Source organism: Camelus bactrianus, chromosome 6, assembly GCF_048773025.1.
Source record: "Camelus bactrianus isolate YW-2024 breed Bactrian camel chromosome 6, ASM4877302v1, whole genome shotgun sequence".
Lineage (NCBI taxonomy): Eukaryota > Metazoa > Chordata > Mammalia > Artiodactyla > Camelidae > Camelus > Camelus bactrianus.
In genome coordinates, this window is record NC_133544.1 from 17,744,796 (window position 1) to 17,758,527 (window position 13,732).

General features: G+C 34.2%; 1 pseudogene; it reads left to right on the plus strand.

Annotated features, from left to right (window-relative positions):
• The first annotated feature begins 2,527 nt into the window (after positions 1-2,527).
• LOC105069689 (tyrosine-protein kinase CSK pseudogene) lies at positions 2,528-12,911 on the plus strand (annotated as a pseudogene).
• Positions 12,912-13,732: the final 821 nt, after the last annotated feature.

The window sequence follows — 13,732 nt, forward strand, 5'->3', positions numbered from 1 at the left end:
TATTGTGACCTGAAGAAAAAGAGTACTTAGTCACCTTATTATTATTATTTTTTACAACTGAAACTGGTATATGTCAGGGGAAAATATATTCTAAATCAAAAGTAGGACCATAAGGAGTTCACGCAGCAACTTCTCACTTTGGTAGACTTGTGAGAAATTCTGGAACATGTTAAAATCTGACATGAACTTGTTAAACTTCACCTCTTGTTTTAAACCTTTGTCCTGGGCACAGTGGATTCATATCTTTGCTTGTAGTTTTAACTTCAGAAAAGAACGCTGGGTGATTTAAGTCCTCTTTGGAATGACATATGACTAACAAGGGAATCAATGTGAATCAGGACAAGACATACACAGTTTTTTACCAAGCAAAAGCCATGAAAACGGGGGACATCCATTGTAATTTTTAGGCATCTGGGATACCAGAGAATAAAACTTTATGGGGCTCAGAATTCAAAGATTAACGTTAAATTGATCGTCAGCTTTCACTACCATGTCATTCATTGGGATCAAATAATTTTGCTTATTTAGTTTCTAATGCTAATAGTCTTTCACATCTCTGTGAATGAAAGACTGTGAAATGTAATGGCATATTTTTACTTTCATGCTGGATGAATTCATTAAACTACTAGAGAGAATTCATTCCTGCAATTTCCAATTTGGTCTTCTAATCCTATTCCGTGGCAAAACATAATCATCCTACGTATTTTTACAAATAATCTTGCTGTTATAAATGGCTATTATTAGTTTCCAAATATCAAAAAATGTTTTTAGATGCTAATAAATAAACAAGAAAAAAATGCTGCAGTGTGAATACCCAAGGATAAGAAGAAGACACTAAAACCATTACGTCTTTTGATTTGCAAGTTGATAAGCAAATTTTAGGAAGTAAATTTATTGTTTATCAATATCCATCAAAACAATTTTATTAACCTGTTGATTCAGTAATTATATATTTTAGAAATTACCCTAGGTATATAATCTTAAATACATGGAATTAAACTTTATATATTATTTGTAATTATAAAATTTAGAAATGATTGATATATCTTTTAATAAAGGAGATAGTCAAGTTATCTGTATATTTATATGATGGATTTTATTGCCACTATAAAAATAATGAGTTGTCTAATATATAGTAATACAATATGCTGTAATGAAACATTATAATATTTCCATAATAATTATTTTGATCATAGATTATATTTACATAGAAAATGTATAAAGCCAAAATATAGAACAGAAGCAAAATAAATGTATTAATGATATTATATAAGCATAGAATTACCCATAAAGACCAAAAAAATATATTTGTGATGGAGGTATAGTGTTTCTTTGATGTGTTTGTATGTGTGTTAGTGCAATAAAAAAAATACTTTTTTATGCCCAACATTCATCCTATCTACATACATTATTTTCCTTTGTGTTGATTACATATACAATATTAAATGCAACAGAATCACCTCCAAGCCAAGAAAACATTTAGTATAGTCAAATATAACCCATGGAAACTCAGTAGACATTAATTGACAACAACAATAGAGATTATAAAGCATTAGACTTCCAAGTATTCCAAGGAACAAAATGCTGCCCTAAGCATTATTATCTTATGGTTGTTCAAAAACAAAGACTCTGAAAATGAGAAACAGATAATCACAACAGTTCTATAAAACCAGAACCCGACTAACAGAAAGCCTTAATTAAGTGAGATTTTGGAGGGCTATAATTCAGTTTTAATGTAATGTACAAAAAGATAAGAAAACAAATGTTCTCAATGTTTCAATCCAAAAAGAACTTGGAAGTTGTGTGTATGGATTAATGAGCATTCCTAAATTCCTGCTCCAACAATAAAAACCCACATAATTTTGACTCATATTCAAGATAAAATGCCAAAGATTTGCAAGAACCTGCTATAACTTACTTTGTATAGTCATCTCACAATGTAAAAACAGAGTTTAGAAAACAATTCAAACTGGGAAGAATAAAAGCATGAAATTAAATTTTAAATTAGTTTATTCAAGAGATACTGTTGCAAACCTCTATGCTTTTAATTTATATTGCAGTGGTTAAGATTTCATTTCTAGTGTCGTAGTATCAGGTTCAGATTTTGATATTGCCACTTGCTAGTTATGAAACTGTGAGCAAGTCACTTAAACTGTTCAAGCCTCAGTTTCTATGTTGAAAAAAATAGAAATTATAGTAATTATCTCATAATGGTTTTCCTATAAATATTAGAATACTGTTTATGACATATTAAACATGCAAGAAATGTTGGTTATTTTAATTGTGCTAGATCTAGGAGATGTAAAAGTGAGGAAAATAAAAAACTCATTTCTGCATTGAGAGAAAAAGCATTTTAACATGATATGAAGATATCACAGAGCTAGTAAGCCAAAGATGAATTACAATTTATGAGTAATTGCTAGATCCAAGTAAAGAAAACATGAAAAGTTGAGGCCAGCATTGGAGACTGGTTTTTTCCCCAGTCTCATCTGCCATTTCCAGAAGGGATGACTGAGAAGCTGAGAAAATGCACATTGCTTTTGAAAACCTTGTGGTGCTACTTGTACGAAGATTAGAATCCAGGGTGCTAAATTTGGAGGCTCTGGTAAACTTTCTATGAATTGGATTAGGATTCCAAAGAATTACACCCTAGGAGTTAGGATTCCAGAATATTATACTCAGAGGGTAAGAGTAAACCAGAAATATATAAAATTGCAAGGATTGAGGACTAGCTTTGAATTTTTTTCAAAAAGTGAAATGACTAATACTTCAGACTTTAAAATGATTTACTTCATCAGATAAAAATATAATAACCAAGAGGAGGAGAAATTAATATCAATTATCAAAAAAGGGGAAAGGGGATAAATTATACAAAATAGAAAAAAAAACGTTAATAGGTACCTTTATTAAGTACAAGGAGATAGAATATTATACAGTTAATATCCACTAGGGCTGTTTTGTATATGTTAGACTTTCTGTCTCTGAATCACTTATGTCTTTTACTCACTCGTCTATGTTTTCCATGTTTATCTCTTCATGATTCATTATGAATGTTTGTATGACCTTTCTTCTAGATCACTGTCTATCTCTGGCTGTGTCATACATATTTTAAGCATAAGCCATCCATTTACTTACTTTATTTACTCTACATTTCAGACCTAATGCTTCTATTGTTTATATAGATTCCAATTCTTGACTGAGATTCTTAATTTTTAAAATCTCCTTCCTTAATAAATGTACCTATTTAATGTCTTTTCTATTGTGTGAAATTTATGCCTTTCCATTTTTTTGGTATTCTGTCTTTTCTTCTTCTCTTCTTGGTTATTATGTTTTTATCTGATGAAGAAAATCATTTTAAAGTCTAAGAAGTATTAGTAATTCCATTTTTTGAAAAAATTCAACACTATCTTCAGCCTTTACAATTCTACATATTCCTGGTTTACTGTTACTCTCAGGATATAATGTTCTGAAATCCCTAACTCTTAGGGTATAATCCTTTGGAATCCTAATCCAATTCATGAAAGGTTTACCAAGAACTCCAAATCCAGGACCCTCGCTAATCTTTCTACAACTAACATCATAAGGTTATCAAAAGCAATGTGTTGTGCCCCACCTTCTCAGTCATCTCTTCTGGAATGGCAGATGTCATCTGACGAATGCATAACTGCCTTTGTGTCTACTGACTGTCTAATAACCTAACCTGTATACCAATGCAAAACTGATGCTTTGGTTATGTGGGATACGAGATTAGAGGATAATGTGATGAGTCTAGGGAGAGAGAATTTAGGACTTCAGATGTTTGTCCTGGTGTATGAAATGTTCTCTCAGATGAATTTTTACAACTAATTTAACCCATTTATATCTTTAAATATGCTATTGGTAATTTCTAATAGAAGCAGATATATATTTCACTTGTAGATTTCTATATTATAAGTTTGATAAAATTCCCACAAAGCTCTGTGCTTTCATATGTTAATACAATGGATTTTTATTTTATAATAAACATCTTTTTGTAATCATGTAATAATGTCAGTAGTAGATTCAGAAGTTCCTCGAAAATTATTTATATAAAGGTTGAGAACTTTTAACATTATATTCACACTCTCTGATACATGCTAGTTTCTTAATACTTAATAGAGAACTGTGCAAAAATCAATATAATTATTGAGATATAGGTTATAAACACAAAATACAGTGCTATCATAATTTCCTTTGATGTGAATTCACACACCTATCAATGTAATTTAAGATTTATCTCATTTTAAACCCATAGGCAAATTAATATCATCTTGTAGTTTCCACCCTTATTTTCACTCTGTAATTTTCATTACTCCTCACTCATATAATGCCTCTAACAAGGCAACTAAGAAGAGTTTCTGGCTGTTTCAAAACTAGGTCATAGTTATTTCTTCCTCTAACGTGATTTGTTTTTTTAAACTTTGTTCCCGTTCTCTCTGCCTAAACCACCCTTTTTTATGCTTTTTGTTCCATTTAAATACTCATGCATCTTTCCCAGCTCAACTATTTTGTTTTTCTGTAGCCATCTGTTATTAATCCTGTCTTTGGTAACATCACTTTACCCAGATACTCCCCAAGCTACATACTCCTTTTGTACAATACAATTTAACTTCCATCATTGACTATATACTAGGAAAGCTTATGATACCATGTACTCAAACTGTTCTCTCCAGACTGTAAAAATCTAAATGGCAGGAACCATACTATTTCTTAACTTATCTTCATATTTTGTAGACACATAAAAGGTAACCAACACATTCTGATTTACATTGTGATGAAAAGAACTGATGGGAAATCTAATAAAACTGGAAAATATTTTTTAGTGTCTTTTGCCATAATACAATACAGACTAAAGTTGCTAATTCGTTTTTTAAAAATCAGTGTTTTGTTAAAAAATTAAAATAACTCTACAGAGTTTATGCTGTTTTTTCAGTTATTAGTTGTAATATAATATACAGTTGTCATCAATCTATTTGTATTACATATGTGCATATTTTGGTGTATGTGTGTATATACACACCCACATATATACATATATGTATATTCACATACATATATATAATTTATTTATAATACACATATGCATATGAATTACATTGATATAATTTTAAAATAACTATGTTAATAAATCAAACCCAATGAGACAGAAGCTCTGAATACGAGTGTATTTTTCATTTAATATAATATTTTCTGTTTTATACAGTTTGTCTTTCATCAGAGATTTGTTAGAAAACAAGAGAATATAACAACCAGGAATTTCCTAGGATTCATATACATTTAGTTCAGCCTCTTCACTCTCTAAAATCTTGTATAATAGTTATAATTGGCATAATCTATCAAATGATTAAATTCTGACCAATTGATGCAATGGGAGGGAATACTTGAAATATAATCAAAGAGGGAAAAACAGTTTTATAGTTAACTTGATTTAAAGAACCATAGGGTTCTATAATTAAACACTCAAGACAGTGCATTTCCAATAGGTTTTACTTTATTATGCTTCTGCTCTAATATACCAGTTCACAAAAAGAAGTGCCTTGATTTTTTTTTGTCTTCAAATTTACTTAGGTCTCCAATGACTTACTAAAAATGCATTCAAATTGTTAACAAAATATAATGAGATAAATATAATGCTTTTTATTTTGTATTCACAAAATAACTATGCACTTTAAAGATTTAAAATAACATTGTTATCTATCTGAAGCTAAGAATTAACTACAACTGGTCTTAAAATGTTTCTTTAATGATTACTTAATAGCCCAAGATACCACAAATCTATGATTCTTTTCTTATATCATTCAAAGTGGGAATTCCCTTAAAATTTATTTCTTATCCATTCATGGTTTACAATATTATTATCTCTTTTATTATGTTATTATATTGCAATAGTTAACTACTGTTAATTTACTGTGTAATATGTGTCTGTCAAACACTATGCCAAGTTTTTCACTTATGTTTCTTCATTCACTGTTAATATTCTTATCCTAAACCTGTTGATGAAGGAACTAAACCTAAAAGAGGTTAAGTAATTTGTCCAAAGGCATAAAGCCAGAAACGGAGCTGAAATCCAAATGCAGATACATCTAACTTCAAAGCCGAGGTTCTTAGTCTTACACTTCCAGTTCATATTTGTACTTTATTAAAGATAAATTCAGGGAGCAACCGAAGAGATGCTTCACCTTAAAAAGAAAACACATGCATGTTGCTAATTACGTGATCTACTCTTTCTGGGAAATAAGCAAAACTGCTTACTTACAATTCGCTGAAACCATCAAACTTTCTGAGCTATTGAGAAAAATCCAGTGAACTATAGTACAAAAGATATTACTTTTATGAAAATTTTATTGATATGCTAACATTGACAAGATTGGCTATCAAAATAAATTCTCAACTTTGTTGAATTGTATTGAGCGAATAACAATAGCCAAAGATCAAAACAAAACAGTGTGAAAGGGGAAATGACATTTAAAAATTAACAGGACATTTTTTGGCAGAATCTGATTTTTCACTTTTTTTCCCCCTGGAGGAAAACTGGGCATGTCATTGCACCATGGCCCTGAAGAGTTTACGGTGGGAAATGCCTGAAATATTAACTCAAACATTTCAACTAATAGGCTAAAAGAGGGGAGGAAATTTGTGGAGAGAGAAATAAATCTCTCAGTCATAAAGTTATGTGATGCCAATTAAAATGCATTCCCAGGTTGCAAAGCAGCTGCCAAACTGCTGAATGTTTTCAGAAAATAATTCTGGAGAGGGTCTAGGTGTCACAATGGCTTTTAACATTCATCCTCAGAATATTTCATCCACAAATATAACTCTGTGCAAAAGGAAAGAGAGTTTGCCAAGCACAGAATTTCATTTAGCACCCTGGTAGTTCACTTAATTAGAATAAACCCAGACTTCCTCAAGTCTTTTCTGTAAGCCTAAACCTCATCACCACAAACTGACTTTTTAATTATGTGGTTCTTAAGAGCCTTTGGGCATGTAATAGGACAGACTGTAAATATATCCACTAACACACACACACACATACACAAACGTACTTTTCGAGAATCTAGCAATAGATTCTAGTGCTATTTTTGTTACTCTCTTATGATATGAATTTAGAAAAGATATCTATCAACTTTTCCAAATTCAATTTCCTATGTGAAAAATAAGAATAAACTAGTCAGTGCTTCAGAGCTACCATTTTGTCTTTAAGATTAAGTAACACATTTGCAAAATGCATAGTATAGTGCGTCTGTGATATATTTAAGCAAAAAATATTGAAGCTAGTGTTAGTGAAAAGAATGATAAATGGAAGTCAAAAATCTTGAATTAGAGTCATTTCACTGTCTTTAGCTAGCTTTATAACTTTGAAAAAATCTCATTATAATAGTTGTCCTCCGTTTCCCTACATGTAGCCCCAGAATACATTCAGCATCTAAGAGTCCTTAATTGTATTACAATTTAACTACGGTTAGATTTATTAAGAACTCTCAGGAGCTAATATAACCAAAGTTAAGTTATATAAGCCTTCCCATTAGGCTGTCCTTTTAAATTCATATTTGCGAGAGCTTATACATAATAAGAACCATTTATTAATTTACTTGTGAAAAGATATTCAAGAATAAGTAAATTATAATCTTATAATAATTACTTTCAAGAGTAGACTTACTCAGTTGCTCCGTTCTTGTTTTCAGGCAGTGTGACTAATAATCGTAATCATGAAAAACAGAAAGGGAGGTAGAAGGTGCCATGTCAATTGTATCAATGACCAGGAATGACAATAAAGAATTCACAGAGGACAATTTTAACATGAAAGAAGAAATCTTGGGCATTTAGCACTGAAGCAAAATTGTGCCACAAATTTTTTCTTTTTAATGAAACCTGGAAAATTGGAACCTTTTCTTACCTATATACATTAGGTAAGGGGGAACGAAATTAAGTCTAGGGTGTCTTTAAGTAATAATACTCTTCAACTCTGTTGGGGTATTCTTTATAGTTTCCAACTCTTTGCTAAAAAAGCTTCACTCTGTGCCTCTGTACTCCTCTTGAGTTGTCTGAACATCTTGGCCATCATTACTTTAAACTACTTCTCAGATAAACTACCTGTCTCCTCATCACTTATTTCTTCTTATGGGGTTTTACCTTGTGCCTTGGCCTGGGCGGTATTCCTTTGCTGCCTCATATCTGTCTTTCTATGTGGTGGGATTATTGTTTTCTTGTTTCTAGTATCTGCCCCTGGTGGATGAGGCTGGACTAGAGGCTTGTGCAGGTTTCCTGGCAGGAGGAGCTGGTGCCTGCCCACTGCTGGGTGAAGCTTGGTCCTGGATCTCTAGTTGGTAGGCCTGTGTCTAGAGGCCTTTGTGGCTTAGGAAGTCTGCTGATGGGTGTGGCTGTGTCCCCACCCTGTACGTTGTTTGGCCTGAGGCTTCCCTACAGGCTGTCGGGTGGGGCTAGGTCTTGGTGTTAATGATCCAATCAAGATGTCAGCCTCCAAGAAAGCTCATGTAGATTAACACTCCCGGAATGTCCGCCACCAGCTTTTATGTCTCCTGAGTGAACCACAGCCATCCCCCACATCCCCAGGAGACCCTCCAAATCCAGCAGGCAGGTCTGGCCCAGGTTCCGATGAAATCACTGCCTCTGCCCCTGGACCTGGCACATGTGAGTTTCCATGTATGCTTCTCAAGTAATGGAGTCTATGTTTCCCCTAGTCCTGTGGGGCTCCCGGAGCCAAGCCCCCCTGGCCTTCAAAACCAGATGTCCTGGGGTCTCCTTTTCTTCCCAATGCTGGGACCCAAGCTGGGGAGCCTGACGTGGGGCTTAGAGCTCTCACTTCTGTGGGAGGGCCTCTGCAACTTGACAAATCTTCAGCTTATGGGTGGCCCACCCGGGGCGGTATGGGACCCAATTATATTACAAGCACACCCCTCCTACCATCCTGCTGTGGTTCCCTCTTTATGCTTCCAGTTGCAGAAGATCTTTTTTGCTAGGTTCTAGTCTTTTTTCAATGGTTATTTAGCATTCAGTTGTGGTTTCATTGTTGTCTCAAAGAGAGGCAAGCTCATGGTCCTACCACTCTGCCATCTTGACGGGAACTCTATCTTTAGGTAATAATAAATCCAGTGGAGAAGTACACTCATTGTACAGTTCCTAACTTTGTGAAAATAAACCTTAAATAAATCCTCAGGAAAAAGAAAGCAACAAAGAAGCAAAGCTTTGGAAAGAAAAGAAAAAAATCAGTCTTGCAAACTGCTAACCATACACTTACAGGTCAAAACATGATACAAAGGAATTTACTTATTATCTATAAATGAACGGTAGTGAAAATGCATCAGACTTGTGGATTGCAGCTATTTTGTTGCATATTTCATGTGCAATTACTCAACTTACATTTTAACCATAAAAACATAGAGTATTAAAAAACAAAATTTGAAAAGTTTTATTCCTCATGAATGTGTCACAAAAGCACTGAAGTCTAAAGTTTGTCTGATTCCCAAAGGACTTAAAATTCCCCTAATTCATCTGGAAATAGGACATTTTCTCAGTTGAAGAGATATGATAACTTCAGATCAAACCATGCATATATCTATGGTTTATTATTTTCAGGAAAAGGGCATAAAAAATATATATAGCATGTGTGTGTGTGTGTGTGTGTTTATGTATGTATATATATCTATGCCTTAAGAAAACTGAAAACAAAATCCCTGACCAAGCAATTTTTCCTTTCATTTGGGAGGAGCCAATTTTAGAGATTGCAAATGACATCATCAGTCATTGCAATTGATGAAGCCTGCTAAGATAACATTCTTCACCACAGTGTAAACACTGATGGATCCTCCCTGGCATGCCTTACATTGCAAGTCAGGGATTTGGTTTATAGGTCTGACAAGCATGACCTTTAAAATAATGTATTTGCTATAAAAGAGGAAAGAAAACTCTTTATAACTGAAATATATTGGCTACAAAATCACTTTCCAGCAAGCAGTTTGATTACAATCAAAATAACACACCAAAATGAAACAGTTTACCTGTGATCAATTTAATGTGGTCATAAAATGCTAATTATGAGAGAAAACACATTCAAGGTTTGTGGTACCATCTATAAAACTTGCAGAGAAACTAACATTCAGTGATGTGTAGCGCATATGGGTAAGCAGATGGCCGAAGTATTATTTTTAAAAACAGGACTTTTGCTGACAAAATACAGAACTGGAATAGTGTGATTGGAAAGCTAAGAGGATGTTATTTATGAAGCAGTAAGCTCATGCTCAGTAATTGGATTCTTGCTAAATGGCAGATAAAAAGGATTTGGGAAAAAATGAGCGTTTGCAGCTACAGAAACGAATGAGAAATTCTTCTGACAATACACCTATCTGAAATTTTCATCCCAGCTCATTACTTCTTAGCTTGAGGAGCTATAAGAGAAGGAGGTCTACTTTGCCATACCAGGCTGATACATGCATAATTTTGACTTATCCCCTTTTCTTTCTGATACAATTCTAGGGAAAAAGTGTTATGTGATAATTTTGAATGTGAACAGATACAAAGTCGATATAAAATATATATTTTTAAATCTCCATACAAAATAGAATATATAACACAGATTAAAATGGCCACTTAAAATAACTTTGTCAAAGGGTTCAAATTCTCAGTTATAAGATGAATAAGTTCTAGGGATCTAAAGTACAGCATGGTGGCTGTAATTAATATTACTGTATTGTATATGTGAAATTTACTAAGTGAGTACATCTCAAGTGTTCTCAGCACACACACACACAAGGTAACTATTCAGTGACGGATGTGTTAATTAGCTTGATTGTGGTAATTATTTCACAATATATACAAATATAAAATTACCACATTGAACACCTTAAGTATATACACATTTTTTCACTGATATCTCAATAAAACTGAAAAAAAAAACTTGCTGATTTTAATGCCTCTTCTTTGAACTACATTTGAAATAGCTTGTTTGTATCCCCAGGACTCATCATATTCAACCAAGATTTCCTGGGAACCTGTGTACCTTCTTGAATTTACTATTAGCATGCTGAAGTCAGGGATTATCTTTTGTATGTATTTTATTCTCCTAACCAAGCATTAAGCTTGGCCTATAGTAAATGGTCAGTAAAATTTTACTGAATCAATTAATGAAACCCTTTTACTTAATTAATAAATTTGAAACCATCTCATTTAATTTTCAGCAGTTTTTGCATAAAAGTTTAACTTCTCCTAATGACCAAATTTAAGAAAGGAGGTTTTAATAATTCTATAAGAATTAGTTTAAATCTCAAATTCCCTGTCTATAGGTGAATTAGACCTGTATTAGAACATAATTATGAGGCATAAGTTACATTCTCAAGACATCTAAAAACCAAGTACAGACTTCTCTTGGTAACCTTTTAAAATATTTACATAAGTTTTACTCATCTTTTACTTCAAAATACTCGAAGAAATTCAATTCAATTTCCTACACAGATTTTGTGTTTTGTTATATATCATATATATCTCTTGTTATATATAAAATACATCTTCAAATATATATTTCCATAATGGAAATGTGTCTGATAGAAAAATATGTAAATGGAATATTATATATAAAATATTTGGGGGAGAAACCAGCAATTTATTAAGCTTTCTCCACCCCTCAGGAATCTATTACATCATATTTTCTCTTTGCTCCAAATATCACAGACACAAGAGTGTGACTGGCACTCTTCCCCAGTTGCCAGCCTTATGATGAACACAGGAGAGGAAGGCTTCTTCTAAGGGACAGCCTTCCCAGAGTGGGCTGAAGCCAGGAGACAGTCCCAGCCAGGCCTTGGTAGTTAACACATAAGGACCCAGAGGAATCTTGGATTCAATTCTCAGACCAAATAAACACAACAAACAGAATGAAAAAGAGAAAAAGAAAATACTAGTATGAAATCTCAGTGATATCCCAGCCCTCAGAAAAGGATCATCAGAAAACAACTAAAAAGACAACAAAACCAACAGGGGCACCACCAGAGAGACGATAAAGGGGAGAAGGCCAGCAGGACCCCATCACTGACTTGCAGGCAGTCACCGAGGGAGGTGGAGCCCCCAGAAAACAGCAACAGCAGCACCCAGCATCAGCACCACGGACAGCACCTGCTGGCCTCCTTGGATGACGGTACTTGTCTGTGCGCTGGAGACAGACTTGTTTCCCGTGCTGTGCTGGGGGGGACACCAATTACCCCAGGGACTGCACGCTGTGAGGGCAAGGTGGCGCACTACTGCATTATGTGCCACGCCCACAAGCTCAGCGTCAGCAAAGAGGTGTACTTTGAAAATCTCATGCAGCTGGTGGAGCACTACATCTCAGACAAAGATGGACTCTGTATTTGTCTCATGAAGCCAAAGGTCGTAGAGCAACAAAGTGCCAGCTCAGGGTGAGTTCTTCAGTTCAGCTGTGCACTGGACCTGAAGATGCTGCAGACCACTGAGAAGGGGGATTCTGGAGACGTGATGCTGGGCAGTTACAGAGGGAAGAACGTTGCTGTCAAGTGCATTAAGAATGACACCACTTCCCAAGCCTTCCTGACTGAAGCCTCTGTCATGACACAACTTAGGCCCAGCAACCAGGTGCAGATTCTGGGTGTGGTCGTGGAGAAGAAAGGTGGGCTCTACATGTCACTGAGTACATGGCCACAGGGAGCATGTTGGATTGTCTGCACTAACAGAATTGGTAGGTATTGTACAGATATTGTCTCTTAGACATCTTAGAGGCCATGGGATGCCAGGAGGGCAAACACCTTATGCACAGGGACCTGGCTGCCCTCACTCTGCTGGTATCTGAGGACAACACGGCCAAAGTCAACGATTTGAGCCTCACCAGGAAGGCCTCCAGCACACAGGGAATGGGCAAGCTGCCAGTAAAGTAAACAACCCCAAGGTCTTACTATTTTTGTAATACCTGTAGATACACAAACTTCTGAGTTCCTGGGTCCTTTTAACAAATCATTTTTCTTGGGGGTAATCTTGGTGACTTGCAAACACAGTTTGTAATAAATATATTTATAAAAATGTAAAACTAACCTTACTGAGTTTCAGAGGGTATTTAAATCTTGATGGCCAAAGCTTAGACCTGCAATTATCTATTTATTTATTTTTGCATCAAGCAAAATAAGAATTTAGTTAGTCTTCCCATTCTTATTTCTTAAAGTGTCTATTTATCTATAAAATGTCTGAAAAATTAATAGTTTGGTTCTGAGAGTATTGTTTAATAAATATTTTAAAAGAGAGTTACAATATTTAGATATAGTTTGCAAATATCCATCAATTGTACCACATTTAGCATGAACTACACAAGTAAAACTTTTAGTAAACTAGTCCAACTAAGGCAAATCTGGGCTAGTCATGAATAGAATTATCCATCTATTAAATCAGGAATGCTCAGATCTAGAAGGAAGGACAACCTGTTCAATACATAGGTTGTTTAGTATTTGCAATCGGAGCTCGACTAACTAAAATTCTCTATGGTTACAAGATCTGAATTTGGAATCAGAAAGAAATGGTCTTGAATCCCATAGATAAATTATTTAAGCTCCCAGATTTCAGTATCCTGCTCCAAATATAGGATTCTTTTTTCCCAATGGATATATTTCAAGTGTTTATCATGTGCTAGATATTTTTCTCATCATTAGCTATTAAGAGGATTGACTAGATGATTTTTATTGAGTTATTAATGTAGGTTCTATCAAAT